Raw genomic sequence first — 26,354 nt, 5'->3', positions numbered from 1 at the left:
GAGCCTTCGAGTATGTTTTCATGTGTGTTATTTGCCAGGGTTGGTTTAGTAGGTCTATGTGAGTCTGGTGGTCTGTTGCAAGTATTTTCCTTCTCCTCTTGACTGTCAGTTCCAGTCTTGGGTTGAGAGAGATTTGCCTCCAGTTTGGCTGTATAATTGCATCTCTCGCATATATTAGTGTTTGGGGTAGGAGGAGACAGTTGTCTGTGTACATGAGGCAGTTGTAACATTACCTCAAAATGCCCAGATTCACCAGTTGGACTGGAGATTACACCTGAAACTGCCCTTTGGACATGCCTGAATAGGTAAAGTGAGCTGTTTTACTGATTAGCTGGTAGGGACGAATAGAGAGCCTTGTCTTTCTGGATAGTATAGGGGGTCTAGTACAAGGGTTAATTAGTGCTTGCTATGAATTTTGAGCAAGTGCTGGCCCGAAATGAATGGTTTGAGTGCTTAAGTTGAAAGTTTGTCTAGTTCCAACGAAAAAATTGAAGAGCAAACTTCGTGGAGCCAGGAATAATTTAACGCTAGCTAACCGGCACTGCCCAGCATGCAAAACTGTGCAAATGAGTTTTTTTAGAGTAGGGAAATGAAAGAGATAGAAATTAGCCCAAAATGGCCAATAATCTACTAATTTCTGGGCTACAGCAAACAAGGTGCAGAAATTTCAGAAAGAAATAGATCAAATAAGCAGGCACAATAAGCCTTTAACCAGAAATTCCCAGCTCAGAAGGGCAGAATCTAGCCTCTCCTCCCACAAGAGTGCAGACTACAAACCTTCTTAATGTAAAATAACTGTTCTGAAGCCCAAGTGCTTAAACCAGAACTAATGTGCTTTTAGAATAACAGACACTGAGCCTTGAATCAGCAATTCCCAACTTAGAAGGATGTATGCTACCTGTCCTGCCACAACAATGCAGTCCACAAACCTTCTTAATGTAAAACAACTGCTTTGAAGCCCAAGTGCTTAAACCAGAAGGCTTAGACTAACAGTTACAATTTAATCAGGCTACTACCAAGCAGTAATAACTGCAGCAGAATAATACAATTGAGTACTTTTAAGAAGAAGCACAATCAAAATAAGGTAATAAAGTGGGAAGAAACACAATTAAAGTAAAAGCAGATGAATAAAGTGCATTTTTTTATAATGAAGGTATAAAATATATTAACTACCTGATAACTTATCCTAAGTCAATATGCACAATCTGTACAGATGTTAAAGGAATCTGAATAATTCCACAATGATGAAAACTATTACTAATGCAAATGTTGCTGTTGGCAACCTTTGCATTTCACTGTTTCACCTACAAATGCAGTACCTGCTGACCTTGAAGAATAAATGGCTTATATTGCAATAAAATGGGTGTGCTGATGATATTGTCATAACATTTCCCAAACTAGATCAGCTATACAATAGGAAATGGCTAACAAAAAACAGATACAGGTTCATAGTTACTTACTGGGCATGTAGTCCAAGAGACCATTAAGGAGCCTAGCCCAAATACCTAACTGCCACAAAGCACTGTCTGGTTAAGTGATTTGCTCAAAGCCACACAGTACGTAAATGAAGGTGAAAATATTCAAACTCTGCACCCTTGGGATAGGAAGTAGCTTATTAACAAGTTAGAGCATCTGTGCAAAATGCTAGACAGAGTAACATGTCTTAATTAAATGCAGAAATCCTTTATAATCCAATCCTGTAGAGATGACTGTATCACAATAGCACTGAACAATGACTACATAATGGATGCCGAAGATCAGACAGTTCTAATCGTCACTCTAAATAATGCAGAGTATATGCACCTGACTAATATCAGCCCCTTCACTGCTAATATAGACTGTAAAGAAGGTGATGCAAAAATATATTACTAAAATTAGCACCATTAAAACAACAATAAATGCTACTGCACCTGGAGGAAATGGTTCCCAAAAGTTCCATTGCATTGGTTTTTACTCTTTGTTTGGAATACATATTACTGCAATGCAACATATTTACACTAAATTACATGATCCATGCATATTCATGAATTAATTCATTATTTATAGCAATGAATAAAGCAAAACAATTTAAGACAATATAGATGCCACACCAGCCTTGTTCAGGAACCCACAAGTCATATAAAAACAAGAAGTATTATTGCATACAACAATATACCTGTTGCTCAGGCTGCTGCAGACAGATTGACCTACTGCCAGCTGTGATATTGAGAAAAGGTAAGTGTTTATTCTCATTTTTGTCTGCATTTTGATTTACTATCTCTCTAATCTGTACAAATGTACTTATTCTTCTTCTTGTTTGTCCCTACCCACCCTCCCTGTTCTTGTTTTGGTGTTAGTGTTGGTGGCTCTGGAACTGCCCGCCCCTCCTGTAAGTCTGTATTTGAACATTCCTCCTGAGTCCATCTCATTTACTCACTTAACCAAATACAGTGAGATCATATTCTGAGTCTAGTGTTCACTCTACATAATACAGAGAGAAGAGTTGAGAAGGCCAACCCACTTAGGTTCTTCCTTCCTCTCTCCTTGCACATTACTAACAAAAAAAATTCATCTGCTTTTACTGTATTTGTGTTTCCTCCTACTTTATTTTGCTTTTGCCTCTTCTTAAAAATACTCAGTTTTATTTATTCTGCTGCACTTATTGCTGCTTGTTAGTAGCCTGATTAAATTGTAACTGTTATTCTAAGTCTTTTGGTTTAGGCACTTGGGCTTCATACCGGTTGTTTTACATTAAGAAGGACTGTTGTGGCAGGACAGGTAGCTTACATCCTTCTAAGCTGGGAATTGCTGACTGAAAGCTCAATGTCTGCTATTCTAAAAGTTTATTAGTTCTGGTTTAAGCACTTGGGCTTCAGACCAATTATTCTACATTAAGAAGGTTTGTGGTCTGCACTCTTGTGGGAGGAGAGGCTGGATTCTGCCTTTCTGAACTGGGAATTTCTGGTCACAGGCTTATTGTGCCTGCTTATCTGAACCGTTTTTTTCTGAAATTGGTGTGCTTTGTTGCTGTAGCATAGGACCGGATTCAGGCCTGCTGAATCTAGCTTTGTTTATATAACTTGAGCACTGATCCAGGCCATCTTTTTTGGAGACGGTTTCCTGCACCCTAGTAGCAGGAGTGTGCAGTTAGAACTTGTCTGATTGAAGACTGCTAGAACAGGGCCCAGTTTTGAGTTTTTTTCTGGTTAACTGGGTATCTTGTTTAAATCAGAGTGTTCATTTTCTATTGTTTCATATATATATATATATATATATATATATATATATATATATATATATATATATAATTGCAGTTTATTAATCTGCTTTTACTGTATTTGTGTTTCTTCCTACTTTATTACTAGGGGCATTGACTACAACTCTGAAATGAGATATATAAGTGTTTTTTTGATTGCATCTACTTTATTTTCTGAAAAAAAAAAAACAATATATATATATATATATATATATATATATATACATACTTGCTTCCCGCCTTTCTAAGCTAGTATAGTCCAGTTTTCAGCTTAGTGCTGAATTCAGGACTGTGTTACATATCTCTGTGTTTGCCCATACCTTACTTGGATAGAAGGAAGTTTCACTGTTCACCTGTGAGAGGGGAGCTTTGAGCAGCCTATCTGTCCCTGGAGGAGTAGCCAAGTAGTAGTTGATTGGCCATTTTGGGCTAATTTCTATCTCTTTCATTTCCCTGCTATAAAAAACGCATTTGCTCAGCTTTGCACGCCGGGCAGCACCGGTTAGCTAGGGTATAACTATTCCTGGCTCCACAAAGTCTTCTCTTCAATTTGTCCCTTGGAACCAGACAGACTTTCAACTTAGGCACTCAAGCAATTCATTTCTCAGCCCGGCACTTGCTCAAGAACTCATAGCAAGCACTTATAAACCCTAGCACTACAGAAGGACAAGGCTCTTTATTCGATCTTACCAGCCATTCAGTAAAACAGTATACTGTACCTATCCGGGCATGTCCAAAGGGCAGTTTCAGGTGTACTCTCTAGTCCAACTGCTGAATCTGGGCATTTTGAGGCAATGATACAACTGCCCCATGTACACAGACAGCCCTCTCCTCCTACCACCAAACACTAATACATGCGAGAGATGCAATTATACAGTCAAACTGGAGGCTAAGCTCTCTCCACACAAGACTGGATCAGACAGTCAAGAGGAGAAGGGAAATACTGGCATCACACCACCAGTCTCACATAGACCCATTAAACCAGCACCAGCAAAAACACATGTAAATGTATTTATTTTATTTTATTTTACATTTATTAACTGGGAAATTCCGACTGGACCAGGTCCATTTTCAGCGGAGGCCCGGGGAGAAAAGCTCCAACATTAAGTTATACAAATACAGTACATCCAGCATAATACACAAAACAGGTTACATCATGTATGCTGAGCATAGTAATATAACAAGAATTAATAAAAACACTCCAGTGAAAAGAAGATATAGAACATGGGTAAAAAGACAATGTCAGTCATACATTGGTAAGAAAAGAAATATATCAAGTAAGATTCTACAGTTAAAAGTACCCTTTCAGATGACCAAGCCTACAGGGGATCAAAGCTCCAGCATGTGATCAGAGAGGAATTTGGGGAGTTAATAGTAGTATGGGTAGGGTTATGTGTTACAAGGGCATAACCAGGTACTAAGAAGGTGTGATTTGAGGGAGTTTTTGAATATGGATGTGGAGGGGGTAGTGGACATGGATAGGGGAAGAGAGTTCCAATTTCTGGCAACGGTGTGGAAGTAGAGTGCTTTCCCTGCATTATTGTTAGCCTTGGTGATGGAGAGGAGAGATTTTTCACTGGATCTTAGGTACCGGTTTGCAGTATAGATAGTAAGTAGGTTGGATAATGAGGGTTTTTTCAGGATATTTGAGAATATTGTAGGCTGTGCCCAGCTGGTGATAGTTAAGTAGCTGTGGTAGCTCAAGCCATTTTAGTTCTTTTAGTGCAGCACAGTGATGGGTTCTATAGGTTGAGTTAGTAGCAAACTTGGCTATTTTATTGTAGCATGATTCTAGTTTGTCTAGGTCACATTGTCTGATTTGGGTAAAGATTGGTGCTGCATATAATAGAGTTGAGAGGAGGTGGCTTTGTGCAAGAGTGACTCTTGCTTTTTGAGAGAGAAAGGACTTATGCCTGTATAGGGAGCCTATTTTTTTGTGTACTGTAAATATGCACAAACATACTTGGAGGCTCTAAATAAAAATCAGCAAAAGCAACAGAGTCCTCCAAAGCAGACATCCAAGCAACCTCCACCCCCAACACAAACCATGAAACACATACTTCACAAAACTAGTGTGCCAAGCAATCACAGCCCTCAAGGCAAAATAACATTCCCAACATAATAGTAATAGGTGACCCTACAGTCAGGCACACTGAAGTCTCACTCACTAGGCTGAATAAGGAGAAGGTTACTGTTAGCTGCCTGTCAGGTGCCAGGATCTGCCACATAACACAAGCACTCAGGTCACTCCAGAACAAGTACAAATATGACTCTGTCATTGTCCATGTTGGTGTGAATGACCTGAGCCATACCTCCCTGGACTACATGAAAAGGGACATGGAAGAGATCTCTGATCACGTAGATCAGGCCGGTATGACCCTGACCCTGAGTAGCATCCTGCCCTCACCAAGAATTATACCACGGTATAAAGAAAAAAAATTATCAATTTCAACAATTGGCTAAGTTTCTGGTGTCATTCAAAGGGGATCTAATGTCTGTCTGCCTGGGATGACATGCTCGAGAAGACACACTGCTTTACTAGAGATGGCTTGCATCTGTCACCCTTAGGCTTTCGAATATTGGCCAAGGCTCTTGCCACCCCCATAGTACATTTTTTAGGCAAGGCTCAAAAGTCAAACCCACCGCCATAAATAGCACAAGTAACAAAAATCTGAGGGTAGTACTACTCAATGCCAGAAGTCTAAACCTCAAAATGCATGCACTCGAGGCACTCCTCAGTATGGAGAAATCCGATATATGTGCAGTAACAGAAACCTGGTTTAAGGCTCCAGAGCACACCGCAGCACTTCCAGGCTACAACTCATACCATACATTTTGGCCACAGAACCCGGACTGAAATATAAAAAGAGGGGGAGTATCCATATTCATCAAGGATATCCACGTACAACTAACAATGGGAAAAAATGCTATTCAAATTGTAGCTTGCTACAGATCACCCACCATGTCTCAGGACCCCCATTCTGCATTTCTGGAAACACTGGGTAACATAAAGGTCCTACCAAACACCCTAATATTGGGTGATGTCAACTACCCATACATTAACTGGGAGAACTACTCAAGTACTAACTCCCTTGCCCGACATTTCCTAGAATTTATAAACTCAAACACCCTGGAGCAACTGGACAACACTCCCACCAGAGCTGACAACATATTGGACCTGGTCATCACCAACATGGGCGACCGGTGTTCCACACCGGAGGTCAACCCCTCGTTGGTTAGATGTGACCATAAACAAATCACTTTGGATATCCACATTCTGCCCCCACCCCCAGACAAGGAAACCACCATGAAAAAATTTCAAAAGCAAACTTCACGTTACTTAAGATGGGGGTGGAAAGTTTCAAAGCCCCCAATCTAAAGGATAATGCTGTCCAAGCTGAAAAATACTTTACTAATGCATTCTACGGGCACCTACAAGAATGCATGGACCGTGCTATCCCAAGCAAAACCAAGACTCACTCCTCCAAGAAAAGGAAACCAGTCTGGTGGACCCCTGCCATAAACAAGCTATACAGTAGAAGGAAACTAGTACAGAAAAGAGTAAAATCCCAAGAAGGGAAGACATCCCTGATCAGTATCAGCAAAAAACTACGATTCCTCATAAAATCGTCCAAGGCGAGCTTTGAAAGAAAGCTTGCAAAGGACTCCAAAGATAACCACAAGGCATTATTTAGCTATGTCAAAAACCTAAGGGGCAATGCTCAGATCTGCATGGAGTTAGTGCAGAATGGCACAAAATACACTGAACCAACCAACCGATATTGCTATCATCCTGGCAGACAAGTTTAGTGCAAACTTCACCCCCTCTCACCCCCAAAAGGGCCCATAACCATACCAGAATAATGTAGGGCCCTTGAAGTCACAGACACCCAGGTTAAAATAGCCCTCTCCAAAGCCAAAAACACAGCATCAATGGGACCGGATGGTGTCCCAGGCTTTGTCCTACATGAGCTCAAAGACAAACTAACCACTTACCTAAACACACTGTTCAAACTAAGCCTCTCCACAGGCTATGTACCCATAGAGTGGTGCATAGCAATGGTTATTCCACTCCACAAAGGTGGAGCCACAACAGGCCCCAGGAACTATCACCCTATAAGCCTGACTAGCTTGGTCTGCAAGGCTATGGAGCGCATCATCATAGAACTCCTTAACAGAGACATTGGGAACCTCCAAACACTGGACCCTACCCAGTTCAGCTTTGTTAAGGGTATATCACGCCTCCTAAACCTGGTGGACTTCTTTGAGACAGTTACCAAGGCTATAGATGAGGGAAAGGTGATAAACACAGCCTACCTAGACCTCGCAAAGGCCTTTGACACCATTCCCCATTCTGGTATTATAGACAAGCTCACCAGCCTGAACATAAACCCCTATGTCACAAGACGGGTTGCCAATTGGCTCATGGACAGAACCCACATGATGAGAGTTGCAGGAGCTAGGTCTGATGCTAAACCGCTTACAGGTGGCATTCCCCAGGGCTCAGTCCTAGGACCCCTCCTGTTCAGCATATACTTCTCAGAGGTACAGACAAGCACAGGAGGACTATGGCTGACCAAGTTCACAGATGATTGCAAACTAAGGGCTATAATTGACTCACCAGCTGACACAGACAACCTCCAAAAGGGTCTCATTGAGACGGATACCTGGTGTCAAAATCATGGCCTCAAGCTAAATGCCAAAAGTGCATAGTTATTCCCTTTGCAAACTAACTACAAACTACCACATGAGTGGTAGTCCCTTAAATACAGAAAATAAGGGATCTGAGGACCCAGGTAGATAGTAGTCTCTCCTGTGATAATCACATTGCCAAAGGGGTTAGAACATCCTTCTATGTGGCCCACCTAATCACAAAAGGGTTTGCATCCAGATCAAAAGAGGTCATTGTGCCCCTCTACTCATCACTCATCAGATCCATCATATAGCACAATGCCTCATTTGGGATGTACCTTACAAGTCACCTGCAACAGCTGGAAAGACCACAGAAGTACCTCACCAAGAGGATCAATGGCCTCAACCAGATGCCCTATGCAGCTCGACTGAAGAAACTCCAGTTGTACTCGGTTGCATACCACCTGCTCAGAGGTGATTTCTGCCTGACATACAAGGCCATGTCTAACCCAGAATTGATGGACATCCTCCACCTAAAGAAAACCTTATCCCCTCGAGCCACATGCTCCAGGGATCTAAACCTCACCACAACAATAAATAGGATGTGCTGGAGGGATAGATTCCTGTCCCAGAGACTTCCCATGCTTTGGAACAAGATTCCTATCTACATTAGGCAGAGGTCCTTGCTAGCACTCTTCAAGAGAAACCTTGATGAGTGGATGGGAAATAGAAAGTTTACCCCGGGGATCACTTCAGTGGTTCTGCTGGACAGAGGCACAGGGAACTAATCTAAGGGGGTGGTGAAAGCCAACACATTCTGGCTAGGCTTATAAATGCCTTCGGGCAGATAGCCTAGTACCTACCTATGAACCTATACACACACACACACACACACACACACACACATATATATATATATATATATATATATATATATATATATATATGTGTGTGTGTGTGTGTGTGTGTGTTTATTTTTATTTATTTATTTTTTTTTTGGAGTGGGGTTTTTACATGCTAACAGGACATTACTTGACTGTATCTCCCCAATTACCATACAACACTATTCAAATAAATCTGTGTGAATACTATTTTCTTCCTTTCTTTTATAATTATCACAGAGTTTTATATTTCATTTAAGATATTTATCTCAAGTTGTAGAGAAAGAATGTTGATGGCCATTTTCTAAACAAAATACTCTTACTTTGAAAACAGACTTATCAAAAGAAACAGTATTTGCTTCTCTTGAAACTCACATTTAGTGAAATGTATCTGGAAATCTACTAAAGAAGAAAGATGCCAAAACTGCTGGAGCCATGGATGTCAGCAACAATTTTTTATTAATAAATCCACTGATCCAATGATCTGAAGAAGTCGATTTGTCTAGACGAAAACGCAATTCTGTTATAAGGCGTTTATGTGTTTTTAACAGTGTTCTTGATGGATTTATTAATAAAAAAATGTTGCTGACATCCGTGGCTCCAGCATTTTTGGCATCTTTCTTCTTTTGTGGTTTTACTTGTGCCAAACACCCTATTTTTGGTTCGTGGAAATCTACTAAACTACAAGAAATGTGTTGAGAGTCATAGTCAAATAGCATGTAGTGAAGCTACATTGGTGACTATGTGAAGGTTTCATGAATTCAAAAGGTACATGAGTGATGCATTTCCTTACAGCCTAGAACAGCTATCTGGACCCAAGTATCCCTTTTCAGGGGTAGCCCAAGAGCACTGTCTGGTGAAGTAACTTGGTCAGAATCATACAGTAGGCAAATGAAAGTCGAGGAAAGCAAATCCTGCAATACAAGAGGCAGCTGATTTAACAGCTCACTGCCTTAGTCATTTGCACCAAATACCAGGTAACCTACTATAGCCCAACACAATGCATTTCACAGCATGTTCCTGCAAAAAAAGCTAAATTAAAAAAATATTCATAGTTAACATTTAAACACTAAATTCAGATATCATGCTTCCCATTTATTTAAAATGCTATAGTAAACACACTTTCAACAGTCAACAAAACAAGGGAATCTTGTATCATAACCAAAGAAAAGGGCTCATATGATGATATTCTTGTTCATTATAATCCATTCCTTCTTTCCTTAATACCATAACTACTCTGGGATGCAGGAACCAATGTCTTACACACACACACACACAAACACACACGCACACACACGCACACACACACACACACACACACACACACACACACACACACACACACACACACACACACACCAGTTATAGCCTCTTCTAAAACTTTACATCTCAGATATCTAACTGAGCTCAAGTGAGTAAATACATTTATAAATAATAGCCCAGAAATGTATCTCATCTTTCTGCTGTCAGAACCACACAGTGCAATGCCGCTCTGCCTTCTCAACTTCTTATCTCAAGAATCAGAGATAAAGACCTAAAATCAGGAACAGATGTTAAATATGTATTTATTATTATGCTAGAATAACACGTTTTGTATTAATAAGCATTGTCTGAAGGATACAAAGTCTGAAACTCACACATATGTCTTTATTTTGTGAACACAATCCACAGTAATTCTACAGAAATCACTAACTTTACAAGGAACAGAGGAAAATACCTTTCAAATACTTTCATCAAAAATTCTGGGAAAGCCAAAAATAATAGGAGGACAAAAGCCCCAAAAGGACAAATTGAAAATGTTATGTTATTTTTACTTTTTAGTTAAACACATAAATCTGTTGGCAAAGTGTTTCTTTTCAGTGGTTAGCCAGGATCACTTTCTGGTTAAATGAATTGGTCAAAGTCACACAGTAGGGAAATGGCATGGATGGATTCAAGCCCTGTATTTTGGCTGCATGAAGCAGTTCATTAATACATGAGAGCTTTAAGTATAATGTAGCAATAGCTCACTTAAAATGTTAACAGAACAACAGGTGCTGCAAAGACATGTAGTTTCAAAAACTTAAACAATGAAACTCTAATGACTGGTATTATTGACTGACTGTAACTCTCAATGATTTACCAGAAGAAGTTAATAGAGTTCTGGAAGGTATTGCAGAGGACTAAGACTGTAACCTCTTACTGAGCTGCTTCATATAGTCAAGGGAACGGGGTTTGAGTCTTTCTACCACCATTTGCCTACTGTGTGACTCAGCAAGTCACTTAAACAGCAGTGCTTCTGGGTTGCCCTAAAGTGGATTATATGTTCATCTTCTTATAAGAACTATGAAACTCTAAGGACTGGCCTTATTGACCAACAGTTATCCTGACATGGCGATTTATCTTACCAGCGATGCTTGCAATGGATTAATACTCTGGTATGGCTTTAGAGATTCCATTGAGATCAGAAGAAAGATGCTGGTGTGGCTTTAGCAGTTCACTGCTGTTGTCTGGCTTAAGGAGTTTAATGAAGAACTGCTCCATTCACCACACACACATCATCTACCTTCCTTAAATCTAAATCAAGGTTTGCTTCTCAACTCTTGCAAATGAGAATGCCCACACAGTGCATGCACAAGTTCACAACCTATTGAAATAACAGCATTATCATGCTGAAAAAGTTGTTGCACTGTGTGGGTTGGTGGATGAACTAAGATTTAAAGAAGAAAAGTAGAAAGAAAAGTGCTTGATTCTTTCCATCATGCATGCGGAAAGAAAAGTGCTTACAGCCCACACAGTGCAGGATTTTAAAAAAACATTTTTTTCTGGTACAGTCGATGCATTACTGTGTGGAAAGAAAAGCACATACAAAAAAAAAAAAAGCTTGGGACAGTATATACTATGTAGCCAGTCTTGAGCATCCTGGAGTCAGGGACCCTATGTGACCACCTAAATTGTCCCTTTTATAATCCAGCATTGGGTTAGATGCAGTCTCAGTGGGTTATAAGGGCTTTATAAATCGTTTTGTTGTGTGAACCATGTCTTAGAGGGTTAGGCAGTATTCTGTTAACAACATAATCATAAATAGGCTCAGTGGAAGTGGTCTGTGATATGTGTGCATATGTGTTGCACTTACTAAATGTGATCTGAGATGAGAAGGTAGCCTGAAGTTAAGGAAACACATCTCTTTACATATTGAATCAATGTCAGGTAGTGATGAAGAGCTTTTGGAAAGCACAAGGTAGTTACTACACTGCCTCGGTATACCTAGTGCTACCAACCTGGCTACAGAAGAGGCAAAAAGTGACTGGGATTCAATATTCCCCAGTGCAAATGAACAGAGTATAGCAAAATAACTTTATTTTGGTATAAAACAGAAGGGCATAATTGATTGTATTAGAAAAGGGTAACCATGTGGGATACAGTTAAAGGATACAAGAATATGAGCTGTGAACAGAAATATGAGCTGTGACTTCTCTAATATTCACAACTGCAAAAAAGAAATGTAAAGGTGACAGAAATGTGTATGATCGATATGATAATTAGAAAAAAAGTGGCAAATCTAAATCATATAGCTTTACCCAGAAAGCTAATGTGCACAGTCCCTAACTAGCAAAACAATGTGCAACAGATACTCTAACCCGATGATCTGGGTGCAGTATATGAAACAGTTAAAAGAAATCTAAATTAGTAGTTTTAAGGGCAGTAACTATAAAATAAATAGTTTCTGTGCAGTATCAGTATAACAGTCAGCCAAGTAATAAAAGTATATCTTATAGGTAATTCTGTGCTCTCTAGTAAAATATTGTAGAGCAATAACTACTGCAATGATCAGCAACAAACATAAATGCAACAACACCAGTGATCAAAAAATGCAATCAGTAACTGAGATAAGTGAATTTGTTTTATAGGTTTAATATCAGTATCAGGCAACAGTTCAGTATTATTATAGATATTGACAGTATCAAAACAACAAGAAACAATTGTGCAATATTACTTAACAAATCTATACCACTGCATTTAGCAAAGCAAAAGAGAACAGCACAATGCCAATTAGGAATACTGCTGCAATGTTATTTAAAGTAACTAACGCAACAGTCAGCAGAATAAAAATTCAAATTTCAGCAGTGTAGCCACATGAAGTGATAGCCTCATTTCCTTTTCACATGAGAGGTACCAATGAGTCAGGTGGATAAAAGTAGAGGAACCACTGAGTAAGCTAAAGGTATGGAGAGTATTGTGAAGAAACGATATAACTGTCAGATCATGTTAGCCTTGAACATTTTTAGACTGCCTGTAAGATTCCTTCTCATTAGTCCTTATACCTGCTGTAACACATGTTACACTTGCTTGTGGAAATCCCTGCCAAGTTGTTTTCTAGTTGTCTAGCATTGCTGACCTTAAGCTATTCTCCTCCTTTGTACCACAATAAGCACACAATGACATGTACAGTTGTGCAAATAAACCTCCATCTCAGTTCTACAATAACATTTTGTTGTTGACATAATTTTTGTATTGATTGTTGCCATTACCCTTCAGATCAGCTTGCTATGTGCTCTAGATTTTGGCGTATATTAAGAATATACCCAAAATAATGTTATCTGAGATCAGCATATGTGCAGATGTGCTTATCTGCTTCTGATCATTTTTGTTTTTTTCAAGGATTTAATCTTAAAATGAAACTTGTTCCCCAAATCTGTTGCTATCCTTCTGAAAATCAAAGTAGAAGTAAAATGACTGCAGTAAAATAGGTTGCTTAAAAAGCAATTTGATCACTTGGTTTTTCATGAACCTCACCTTTTGAGAAACTGTCCTTCCATGACATGACACGGAGAAGCCACTAAGCTCATACAATCACCTTTCCATGAACATCTTGGAATTATGGAGTTCATTAATGCCATTCCTAATGAATATAATGAATTTGCACAACTTATATATGGATAAACACAACACTGTAACATCTGGAATATATTTGTGTTGTCTTCTATTTTAAAAATAATTTACTTACTTGGAAGTTGGAGCATATATACATGGAATACCTTTGGGCTCTTTATATGCTACATCAAGTATCTTATACTGTAGGTTAAGGAAATTAGTTTTGTTATGCCTAGGGTACAAAATATTTCATATATTAAATAAATCAATTTGTATCAGGGCTGGTAACTCAGCATGTAAAAATCAACTACCAATCATTAGCGGACCTGAGTTACGCTGTGGCGACCCCTAACCGGAAAAAGCTGAAAGACACAACAACAACAACAACAATATAAATCACTTTGTACATATCACCTTTACCCATGTTTTTCTTTCTTTCTTTTCTGCATTTTTTTATGCTAGAGTAATGCATCCTGTTGAATACAGTGGGCTATAATAATTACTCATGATTTTGTTGAACAAGTCTTTAGGTAGTTCACATAGATTTTATTATGAGAGTGTCTCTGCTGTAGTATCTCAAGCATTTTAATCACTTTTTAAATTATTGTAAGTTAATGTTCTTACTGTTATTTAATATTTCAGTGAAGGAGATATTAGGGTTAATTATATCTGTATCATGTTTATGCTTTTTAGTTTATTTTTGCTTAGTTTATCTAGTTAAAATGTGTGCAATTTTTTGGTAATGGAGCTTATTTTCATTTCACATTCACACTCAATGGAATATATTATTTTTTTCATTGATTTTACATTTTATTCATTTTAGTAGTACACACTTAATTTCTAAGGGGATTCATTTAGATGAAGCATGTTGTCTTATTATGGGCTGCACACGTGTATTTCATCAATACAAGCTATGAAGTTACATTCTCTAGATAAAAACTGAAAGCCACCACATTAATGTGTTTCTGGGTATACTCCAAAATGGTTAAGTGCCCACTTCTGGCTGCACCCAGAGTAATGAAAAACAGATGAGCATACTTCTTTTATAACTTGCAGTCTGCTTTTTGTTTATATTGACAAGTTCAATGTCTTTTCTATTCATAGCCACATCTCTCTCACCTAATCATGTTTGTATTCTGCACATGAGGTGTGCACCGCCCCTATTGTCATGCTATACTATGCCCATGTTTCCCTTTAGTAGTAGTCCACCTGAAAACATGCCCATGGTGTGCATGTCACCATACAAGGCCATCTTTCAGTCACTCTTTATCCTATTTATAGATGTACTGCATATTTGAACTATTAATACATGCGTTTTTATGACAACACCAGAATAAATCATCCATACAGTTCTCAAATCCAGGTCTATATTATATCTTCGAACGCTGTAAACAACAAACACTATCTACAGTGAAAATGCTGCATCCCCCCACAACCCCCGCTAATTATATATACCAACTCCAAGATCGTACTACAGTGAGGAAAGGGGAAATTTTCCAGTCACTATTTACAGTTCACTGCACAGCATTTTCATTGTAGATAGCATTTACTGTTTACAACTTTCATGGATATGATATAGAACCCTCAAATCCTAGATGGACCCACAGTCAGAATCATATCTCAGAGGAATGTATTCTTCTGAGTTTGCACACAGCTCTGTATTTAGTATATCTTTCAGCGATGTAAACATAACATCTAGACTGAGGAAATGAGCACAGTGACCACTATAGGAATCCATGCTGAAGCTCATTAACACCTCATAGACTTACCCTGTACACTAAACTGCAGTACTCTCTCAGCTCTTTTCCCTATTTTACTTTATGCATCTGTTCATTAATTGGATTAGTCCCACTCAGGCAGTGGCTTCTTTTTCAGAGGTGTCTTGTGGTGATAGTCATACTAACTAGGGATAATTTGGCTAGGAAACCATGGAATTTTCCTTACTCTTTTCAATTTCTCTTCTTCCTGGTGGGCAACAGGGTGGCTAAAAGAAAGGTAAGACAGAAAGAGAGAGAGAGATGGAAGAAAAGGAGAGAAGTGCTGCAAAATTAATGAGGACTGTGGATAGTGTACACAAACAACAGAATGTCATGTAACAAAGGTTGCAGAAGGATTAAGTGATGTGGATGTTATAACATTTATAACACTCTCTTATTTAATGTTTTATCTCCATACTAACCTAGCTGTGGCGACCCCTAACCGGGAAAAGCCGAAAGATACAACAACAACAACTAGCCTAGTTTACCCTTCCATTTCTTTCAACATACTGTTTTTTGTGACATCCCTTCCTTCTGATTTTTTGTCTATGTTTACCATAGCATTGCATGCTCCATAAATTCAACATTTCCGTTTTTAATTCTACCGCATTATAAGCAAGTAATCTTAGTTTTTATCATTCTCTTTTTAAACGTGTCTTTTTCTAAATACTAACTTCCTGTACCTTATCAATTCCATAAAACACATTTATATCCTTCTTTCTTATATTGCAGCTCATATCCCCTGTGACAATTATATCCATCTACGTATGCTATGGTAAACACAGACAAAAAATCAGAAGAAAGGAATGTCACAAAGACAGCATGGTGAAAGAAATGGAAGAAATGGAGGGGTAAAGTAGGTAAGTATGGAGATAAAACATTAAATGAGAGAGTGTTATAAACACTAGACATGATGGGTAATATACAAGGAGAAATACAAGAAAATGTATTGACAAATGGAAAGGAGTTTGAGGAAATAAAGGAGTATAAAAGACTGATGTGAGGTTATGAACAAGCATTGTGAAAAGAACGAGTACAAAGTAGGGTGGGAAATAGAGATAAAAGAAAAACATATGAGTATAGATATAACTTTGGGGCAGAAATACATAGTGTAAGGAATAGAGAAGAGGCATTACTGTTTTTAGTAAGGTAATAAAACAGAAAGAAGATAGGCGAGAAAGTCTGAGAAATAAGGAAAGTCATGAACATCAATAATAAGATGTTATCAGAGTAATGGAGCAGTTTGTGAAGTATATGGATCAGAGAGGGGAGGATTAGAAAAACAGAAAGTGAAAACTGGATAAGCTGTGAAAAAATGAGAATGTACAATTGGAAAAGGATGCAGAAATGCAAGAGTAGAGTATGGTTTGGATTAAAGTAAGGAAAGGGAAGGCTTCAGGACAAGATAGGATATTTTATGACTTTATAAAAATGAAAGTGGTTCAGAAGTTTAAGTGTTGAATGAATGGCTGATAGGATTAGTAGAGGAAAATATGTGAAGGTGTAGTAGAGTTTATTTATACAAAGAGGAAAAAGGAATGAAGTTAGGAAATGGAGACTAGTCACTTTAATTAATGTGGATTATAAGATTTTTTTCAAGACATTGCAGGCAAGAACAGGGAAGGTGATAAGAGTTTTGGCAATAAAAGAAAAGCAGATCAGGGATATGTATTACTTTTGGTGATTGAAGTAATAGTATTAATGGTTGGCAGGATGAGGGAGGACTTACTGTGTGATACAGAGTAGCTTTGGATTCTTTATGATGTGATGGAATGAGGGATGTACTAGAAAGTTATGATAGCAGTAAAATTCAGAAAGCAGTAAAAAGGTTTTGTAAGAATATATGGGCTACTGTATTGATTAATGAATGGATGGGAAAAATATAAGTAGAAAAAAGGATAAACTAGGTAGCCACCCATGTGTGGTACTTTTTGGATTAGTGAAGAGCATGAATGCGAAAGTGTAGTGTGCATTTAATATACTCAAAATATTTTTATTTCTGAATTATATGTATGATGTAATGGTATTACCTGTAATACAAATAGATTCAGGAAGTGATTAGAGACTTAAAAAGGAAATTATAAGAAGAAAGATTGAGATTAAGTAGATAAAAGTTAAGGGATATGCAGATAGGGTTAATATATGAGAGTATATTTTGGGAACAAGAAGTGTGACTATTAGAGATTAAGTCTGGAAAGAAACAGGGTGAAACAGATCAAAAACACAAAATGTTGGGGAAAGTGATGAAGAGTGTTAATTTGTGGAATGCTTTTAAGTTACATTTAAATAAAGGTATATTTACGAAGTTTAGTATTAAGTAAGATGAAATATTTTGAAATGGTATTTCCTTACCCAAGATAAAAGGAGAAAGCACTTCTATAGATGACTTTAATGTAGTTAAGAATCAAGGTTAAATCTGTTTATACAAAGAATATTGTAAAAAAGAAAGAAAGCGCGTTGGAGTTACTTAATCCCATACTACATTTGACATATTTAGGTATGTATTGAGTGTTGGAGAAATTAAGGAAGAAGAAAGAAAGAAAGAAAGAAAGAAAGAAAGAAAGAAAGAAAGAAAGAAAGAAAGAAAGAAAGAAAGAAAGAAAGAAAGGAAGAAGATTTAGTCTGTTGAAACTGGGTGATGTAGTACTGGCAAAGCAGCTCTACAACTTCATCCATTCATTCATTCATTCATTCATTCATTCAATAATTTAATTGATGAAAACTTGGGCACAGTATAACTGAAGTTAAAGAAGGAATATATATTATTACTGCACATTCTTCAAATGTATTCATTAACTTTATTTAAAAAGGTTTATTTAATTTGCCTTCTTTTGGTCTCTTGGCATAGCAGCCACAGCTACTAAATTATTTTTTCATCTGCAGGCATGGCTGGAAGTCATCTTCAATTAAAAGCCAAACTCTAATTAAAGCATCAGGTCAAAACAAATAATTGAAATAATAGCTATAGCTTGAAATCAAAGAAATATAGTATTGTAATTTTTGTTTTTTTTTTACAGCAGCTTGTTCGTGGTAATTATATGAATGAAAATGTTTTATCTTTAAAAGATGGATAATTATAAAATGTTTTTCCTAGTTGTATACATAATGATAAGAGAAAATTAATTTTTTTCACCAAATAATCAATTCTCAAGTTTTCAACATTTGTGAAAGTGATGATAATATTGTGGGGCTCCAGCCAAATCACAGTGTTCCATATTACATTAAACCGACCTGATAGAAGAACAAATATCTGCCCTTTAAGTACTTTTTATCATTATTCTTTCTCTTCAGTACTACTTTCACTCTCATACTTTCTTTGCCAGTCCTGTATTCTCTTTAATATACCCATGGATTGTGTTTACATCTGTGATGCCCGTGCACTAACCCAGTAATCAAGGAGCCTCAATCCTCACCACGAGCAGCAGTGAGGGACATCCACATTTGGGAGGATAACAAATACATACACAGTAAAGTACAATTTCCCCTTACAGCACACAAAGATCACAGTCAGTCTGGGGCTGGTTTCTCTCTTTCTCTCCAGATGCCCAATAAGACTCCCCACTGGCACAGCTATATGGTACATATCTCAGCTGAGTAGTCAAGATAAAATCTCCATTGCCCTCTCTGTCCAACTAGTGCTTTGTGTCCCTGCCCAAGTAGCTGACACACACACACACACACACACACACACACACACACACACACACACACACACACACACACACACACACACTTTGAGATTTGGCTTATATACAGACACACAGACACTCCTGGGGAAGGTTGGCACAGGTTTTCCAGCTGTGTCCCCTCCGGCCAGGCTATAAGGTAGTAATCATTGCCACCAACTACTCTTTTCAGCTACTAAAAAGGCCCTTACCAAAGGGTGTCCAATTATTACTGTCCAATATTAACATCCAATTAGCAAGTGTGATTAACAGCAAGGCTTATTTGGAGTGGCTTTGTACAGTATCACCAAATACATGCAAGTACTCTAGAGCTTAAATTATCTCTACACAAAACAGCCACAGTTGAAAGGTTTAAAAATATTTAATAATAAATAATAAAAACACAAGACAAATCTTCTCAATTTAACACAGTGCTAGTCAAGAGTTCAGAGATCACAGGAAAATCCTTAATATAATACTGTAGAATAGTCTGACATAAATATAGAAAAAAGCTAGACTAAATCTGACTAAATTCCTATCTAACTCTAAGAGCAATCACAGTTTGAAATAAACACACATATAGATTAAAGTCAGAGTGCTGGTGAGTGATGTTCTTCAGACAAAATCCAAAATGCTATCTGATTCTCTCTCTCTGAGAAAGTCATAAAATAATACATCGCTGCTGACTCATTTTAGATTATATCATTCTTATCTGGTTCCCAGGCTAACAGAAACTCAGAGTTTTAACATTTCTTTGATCTTGCACCTGGTCAGGAAACTACAACAATAAAAGACATTATATATGTAAAATCTAGCAATTAACTCTGGTCTCAAAACAATAGAAGGAATTCCTCAGTCCAGACATGTCTCCGAGCTTTGAGATCAATCATACAATGCTTGACTTATCAGCTTTCGTTTAGCAGAGTGCACTGTGGATAAATTTTTGAAGTTGAAGAGTTAACACAGTTTTCTTACATTTAAGAGGACAAGCCTGTGGATTATATTCATATTTACAATGACAATGAATAATCTACAAAATTATATCTAGCTAGGCTGGCAGCCTTCACATACCCCCCCCCCCCCGAGAACTCAAGCTAGTTTTTCAAGTGACCCTTGAGAAACGTTGCTTGAGAGGGTTAGGTCTATCTGAGTATACCTTACTCCATTCCCTGTCTTGAGACCCCATTTGCGATGGCATTGCTAACCCCACTATGGTGCTGCACAGACATATCATATGCTTGCAACCCTAGGCTCCATCTTAGCAACTTGGCATTTTGCTGGCTGGCTCGGTGTAACCATTTTAGGGGGTTGTGATCTGTAACTACAGTGAATATTCTTCCATACAGATAAGGCTGGATATTCTGCAGTGGCCACACTATGGCTAGACATTCCTTTTCTACAGCTGCATAGTATTCCTCCCTGGTTTGAAGCCTACAACTAAAATAAACCTCTGAAGAAATCTGACTAAGTACAGCCCCCACCCCATGATTCGAGGCATCCACCTGTACAACAATTTTTTTGCTGTAATCTGGACTCGCTATCACAGGGGGTCCACCCAAAGGTTCTTTAAGCTTCTGGAATGCCTGCTCACATGCTGGGGTCCACACTATCTTATCTTGCCTGTTTTTCCTTGTCAGGTATGTGAGGGAAGCAGCTATGGTACTATAACTTGGGATGAACTTTCTGTAGTGCCCTGCTGTCCCTAAGAATGACCTCACATGCTTTTTGGTAACAGGTGCAGGTCATGCCTGAATGGCTTCCACTTTGGCAGGTTCTGGCCTGATCTTACTACTCCCCACTCTATGTATTTGCTGGACTTAACGGTCAACCCTGCCCTCTGGAGTCTGCCCAGCACCTCCCTGACATGTTGAAGGTGCTCTTGACAGGAATGGTTGTTGTAGATGACAATATCATCTAGGTAAGCAAGGACAAACCCTCCTGCTCCTGCTAGGATATGATCTATTAGCCACTGTAAAGTTGTTGGGGCATTTTTGCATCACAAAGGGCATCTTTGTGAACTCATAAAAGCCAGAGGGAGTCACAAAGGCTGACCTCTGTTGCACTGGGAGTCAAGGGCACCTGCCAGTAACCCTTACTAAGCTCAATGTTGGTAAGATACTTAGCCCCACCCAGCTGCTCCAGGGCCTCATCTGTCCTAGGTATGCGGTAAGCATCTGACTCTGTGTGGCTATTTAATTTTCTGTAGTCAACACGGAACATGGTGCTGCCATCCTTCTTTGGCACCAGCACCACTGGGGAGGCCCAGGGACTGGTGGACTCTTGAATTACCCCTCGTTCCAACATCTCCTGTATCTCCTCCCTCAAAGTCTGCTCGACTCTCTCAGGCACCCTGTATGTGGCCTGCCTAATAGGCCTTTGAGGTGCTGTATTCACCTGGTGCTGCACCAAGTGGATGCACCCAGGTTTCCTAGTGAACATGTCCCCAAACTCCTGTAACACTGCTTGGATTTCTAAAACCTGGGTAGGACATAGCTGCTGGGACATTGCTACCCCTTCCACTGAGATGTCAGTTCAAGCCTCCCTGAAGAGATCAGTCACCAGATCTTCTGCAGACTCCTTCTGCAATCCACTTCAAATACTCAGCACAAGGGCCTCCATATCATGGTAAGGTTTCATCATGTCAACATTGTACAATCTGTGCTCCTGCCTCCTGCCTAGCAGTTCTACCATGTAGTTAATATCACTTACCTTTCTTACCACCTTGTAGGATTCCTCAAAAGCTGCTTGCAGCTTGTTGTGTCTGACAGGAATGAGAACCAGTACCTGCTGCCCTACAGCATACTCTCTCTCTCTCAAGCATTCCTGTCATTCCAGACCTTTTTCTGCTGTTGGGCTTTTGCCAGGTTCTCTTGGGCCAAGCCCATGAGTTCCCTGAGCATTGTCCTGAGGTTTAGGACATATGCCACAACAGACTCCTTGTGAGATTCACACTCACCTTCACAATCATCTCAAATTAAATCTAGAGTTCCCCTCACTCTATGCCCATATAGCAACACAAAGAGTGAAAAGCCTGTGGATGTCTGGGGAACCTCTCTGTAAACAAACAACAGATGGGGCAAATATTTGTCCCACTTCCTCTTAAACTGGTCTGCAAATGCCCATAGCACAGACTTGATTGTAGAGTTTAACCTCTCAACAAGACCATTAGTTTGGGGGTGGTAGAGGGTGGTCTTCAAGTGCGTCACCCCACAGTACCTCAATAGACAAGGCAGCAGGTCTGACATGAAATTGACACCTCTGTCAGTTAGTATTTCGTTTGGAAAACCTACCCTGCTGAAAATTTGTAACAAAACATTTGCCACCTTTTCTGCCTCAATGGAGGACGACGCCACTGCCTCAGGGTATCTTGTAGCATAATCTACTACCACTAGAATATACTTTTTCCATGTGGAACTTGGGGTACTCAGAGGCCCCGCAATATCCATAGCTACCATCTGAAATGCCTCCTCAATCACAGGCAAAGGCATCAAAGGAGCTCTCATCTTGTCTCCTGCCTTACCTACCTTTTGGCACTGCTCACAGGTCCTGCAGTACCCTGTTACATCTCTGGAAATTCCAGGCTAATAGAAGTTCTGCATAATATGTCTCTTTGTACATTTTATGCCCATATGATCTGCAAAGGGAATATCATGAGCTATGGCCAGAAGCTCAATAAAGCCAAACAGTTGCAGAACAAAGCTTAGTCCATAAATCCAATGTTGAATAGAATATAAAATAAACCAAGCAATGCTAATACTGAACAAGTGTTTAATAAAACAATTGTTAATTGTTAGATTAATGGCTGTGTGATTTTCGATAATATAAATATGGTTAGTATGTGTTAGAACATTTACACACTGATGAAGGGTTTGATTGACCTGAAAGCTCCGTTTTATTAAACCCTTGTTCAGTATTAGTGTTGCTTTGTTTATTTTATATTCTATTCAGCTATGTCCATAAATGCCAGACGGTAGGCTCTAGGTACTACCAACTGCTGTATCCTCTCACCTTCTAGCTCTCCCTCAGGGTTCCACTGTTTATGCATTAACCATTTGTCCCAGAATACAGATTACACCTTCCCTTGATAATCAGGTGCCTCACTAGCTACCTGACTCAGGCCTTGCAATGTAGGGTCTGAGTGCTGAGCCTGTCTCAGCTCTCTCTTTGTAACCCTTCCCAGTTCCCCTTCCACAGGAAGTCTGGCATCCTCTAACAGTGGTGCCTCACTGTCAACCCGAGTACTACTACTCACCTCTACCTTTGCAGTCACTCTGTCCAAGGGAACATCAGTACCCACAAGCAGCTGCGGCTCACCTTCAGTCTCACTGCTACAGAGTAGCACCCTCCCTGAAGTAACCACCTCACCAGTCTTGGCTGCAGCTATGCAGTCTGTCTGAGTCTCAAACAGGCTACCAGACCCACATGCTTGTCTTGAAGCCTGGCTGCATGTAACTGCATTAACACATAGTACTGCCTCATCAAAAACCTTCCCTATCAGAACATCTGCAGGATGGTAGTTTGGTACCCCTGTTGTCTCAAGACAACCTACTTTTGGCATTTTGCCCTTCACACTTACTGACTCTCTCACCTTTTGTTCCTCACCTTGCCTCCATGGACATCTGTATGTCACATGGCCCCACTGGTTGCATTCAAAACATTTAACCCTAGGTCCTTGATGTGTACCTGGACTAGTGGCTTCCCCTGCTACAGGCAGATTCTGTTGGGGTAGTTTGGAATGCCCAACATGGATTCCTTTAAACCCATGAGCAGTACTGGGGGTCTCTTTTCTGTGCAGGGATGCCCTGCTTGCTAGGTATAGGTCTCCCTTCTTCCCCAATTCATCTGAAGTAGCACATTGTCTATCAGTTAACCAGATCATCATGTCCTCAGGCAAAGTGCTAAGGGCTTGTTCCCTCAGCAAAAGGTCTGCCAGCCCTTCAGAAGTGGTGACCTGACATCCACTCACCCACCTATGAAAATAAGTGCTCAGTTCAGCAACATATTCACACAAACTTTCATCTGCCTTGCGTCTATGCTCACAAAACTTTTTCCTATACATTTGAGGTGTTAGCTTAAAAAAAATTAACAGACAGTACATAACAGCAGTATAATCAAATCATTCATGATCAGAAAGTTTAGACAACATAGTTACAGCTTTACCATGGAGTAAGGGGATCAGGAACTGTACCCAGAGCCTTTGGTCAACATCATACTGTTTACATACCCTTTCAAGCATATGAATGAAACTATCAAAATTATCCACCTCTGTAAACTGCAGAAGAAATTTACTAACCTTTTGTGCTTATGGGGTTTGGTTACTCCCTTCCCCATTACCTCCATGAATCTGGTGAAGAGTCAACATCTCCTTCTCATGCTGCTTCTGCCTCTCCTTCTCCTCAGCTTCCAGGCATAGCAGTTTCCCATTCTCTTCAGTCTGTAGACGTTTCAGTCTCTCTGCTGCTTCTTTTTCCAAATGTTTGGTCTCCAACTCAAGTCTCTTTAGCTCCAGATGAATTTTTAAGACCTCTGCAGAAAGGTTGAGCTGTCCATTTTGAGTGTTGTACACCTCCACAGCCAGTCTGACCGTCCTCCTGACTGCTGTTTTCTGATGTAGCTGTCACCAAAGCTGCAATCATGTCTGCTTTAGTCAGGTTTCCATGCTCCAGTCCCTTAGCCTGGCACATCTCAGGCAACTGGCTTCTTGTCAGCTTGCCATACTACTCTGCTGACATGCTTGTCTGCTCTCCCTGACTAATTAAGCTAACAAAAGAAATAAAACTATTGTGATCTGAACTCTGAATATTCACTGTGTGGCTGATTTAGAGTACAAAAGCACCTTCAGTGCTCACTGTACACAAGCTACAGGAATTCACTAGCCACACCACTACAAGCCAATTGCCAACCTATTAATATGTGGTGTGGATATCCCACCACTGCCAACCAATTAATATGTGATGCCCATGCACTGGCCCAGTAATCAAGGAGCCTCAATCCTCACCACTAGCACCATTGAGGGGCATCCATACTGGGGAGGATAACAAATACACACACAGTAAAGTACAATTTCCCTTAAGAGCACACAGCGATCACAGTCAGTCTGGGGCTGGTTTCTCCCTTTCTCTCCAGATCCCCAATAAGACTCCCCACTGGCAAAGCTATAGGGTACAGATCTCAGCCAAGTGGTTAAGCCAAAACATCCAGTGCCCTCTCTGTCCAGCCAGTGCTTCATGTCCCTGCCCAAGTAGTTGACACACACACTTTGAGATTTGGTTTATATACAAACACACAGACACTCCTGGGGAAAGGTTCCACAGGTATGCCCCCTCCTGCCAGGCTATAAGGTCATAATTACTGCCACCAACTACTGTTATCAGCTGCTAAAAAGGCCCTTACCAAAGTGTGTCCAATTATTACTGCAATATTATTATCCAGTTAGTAAGTGTGACGAACATCAAGGCTTATTTGGAGTGGTTTTGTACAGTATCACCAACTATATGCATGTACTCTAGTGCTTAAATTATCTCTACACAAAACAGCCACAGTTGAAAGATTTAAAAATATTAGGCAATAAATAATAAAAACACAAGACAAAAAATGTCTTTTGGCTTTTCCCGGTTAGGGGTTGTCACAGCGGAACTCCGGACTGCTAATGACTGGCAGTGAATTTTTACTGTGTCGAGTTGCCAGCCCGGCACCCAACCATCAAAGAAGGTACACCCACACATGCTCACACCTACCTGCATGTCTTTAGATGTCACTCGACTACGGAGAGGACATGCAGACTCCACACAGAAGGCGCACCAGCCAAGAATCGAACTGGATAGCCTCTTGCTATGAGGTGACAATGCTCAGTGCTTCACCACCATGGCCAATAAAAAAATCTTCTCAATTCAACACAGTGCTAGTCAAAAATTCAGATATCACAGGAAAATGCTTAAAATAATACCGTAGAATAGTCTGACATAAATATAGAAATCAGACTTTGCAAGCAGTGTTAGTACCACAATAGGCAACATACTGACTTTTGATGCCGAAGTCTGTAGGTTCTACTCCCACTTCATGTGGATGGATTGCTGATACTGTGTTGTACTTTAAGGGTGCAGTCCTGAGTATGTCTTCCTTTGGATGAGATGCCTTGTAACTATGAAACTGTTGCCAGTTTGCCATCAATTCCCTATTACAGTATTAGCAGCTTAACATTTTTTAATGTAACATAGGAACTTTGTTCTTCAAAGGCAGCAGGTACTGAATTACTAGATGAAACACTGAAATGTAAACTGGTTTGCTAGTAGCAACTTCTTCATTAGTTACAGATCTCTTTAATGTGGAA

The sequence above is a fragment of the Protopterus annectens genome, chromosome 6.part0 (assembly GCF_019279795.1).
Source record: "Protopterus annectens isolate FY-2018-M chromosome 6.part0, PAN1.0, whole genome shotgun sequence".
In the NCBI taxonomy this organism is placed as follows: Eukaryota; Metazoa; Chordata; order Ceratodontiformes; family Protopteridae; genus Protopterus; species Protopterus annectens.
Note: the sequence above shows the minus strand (reverse complement) of the source record.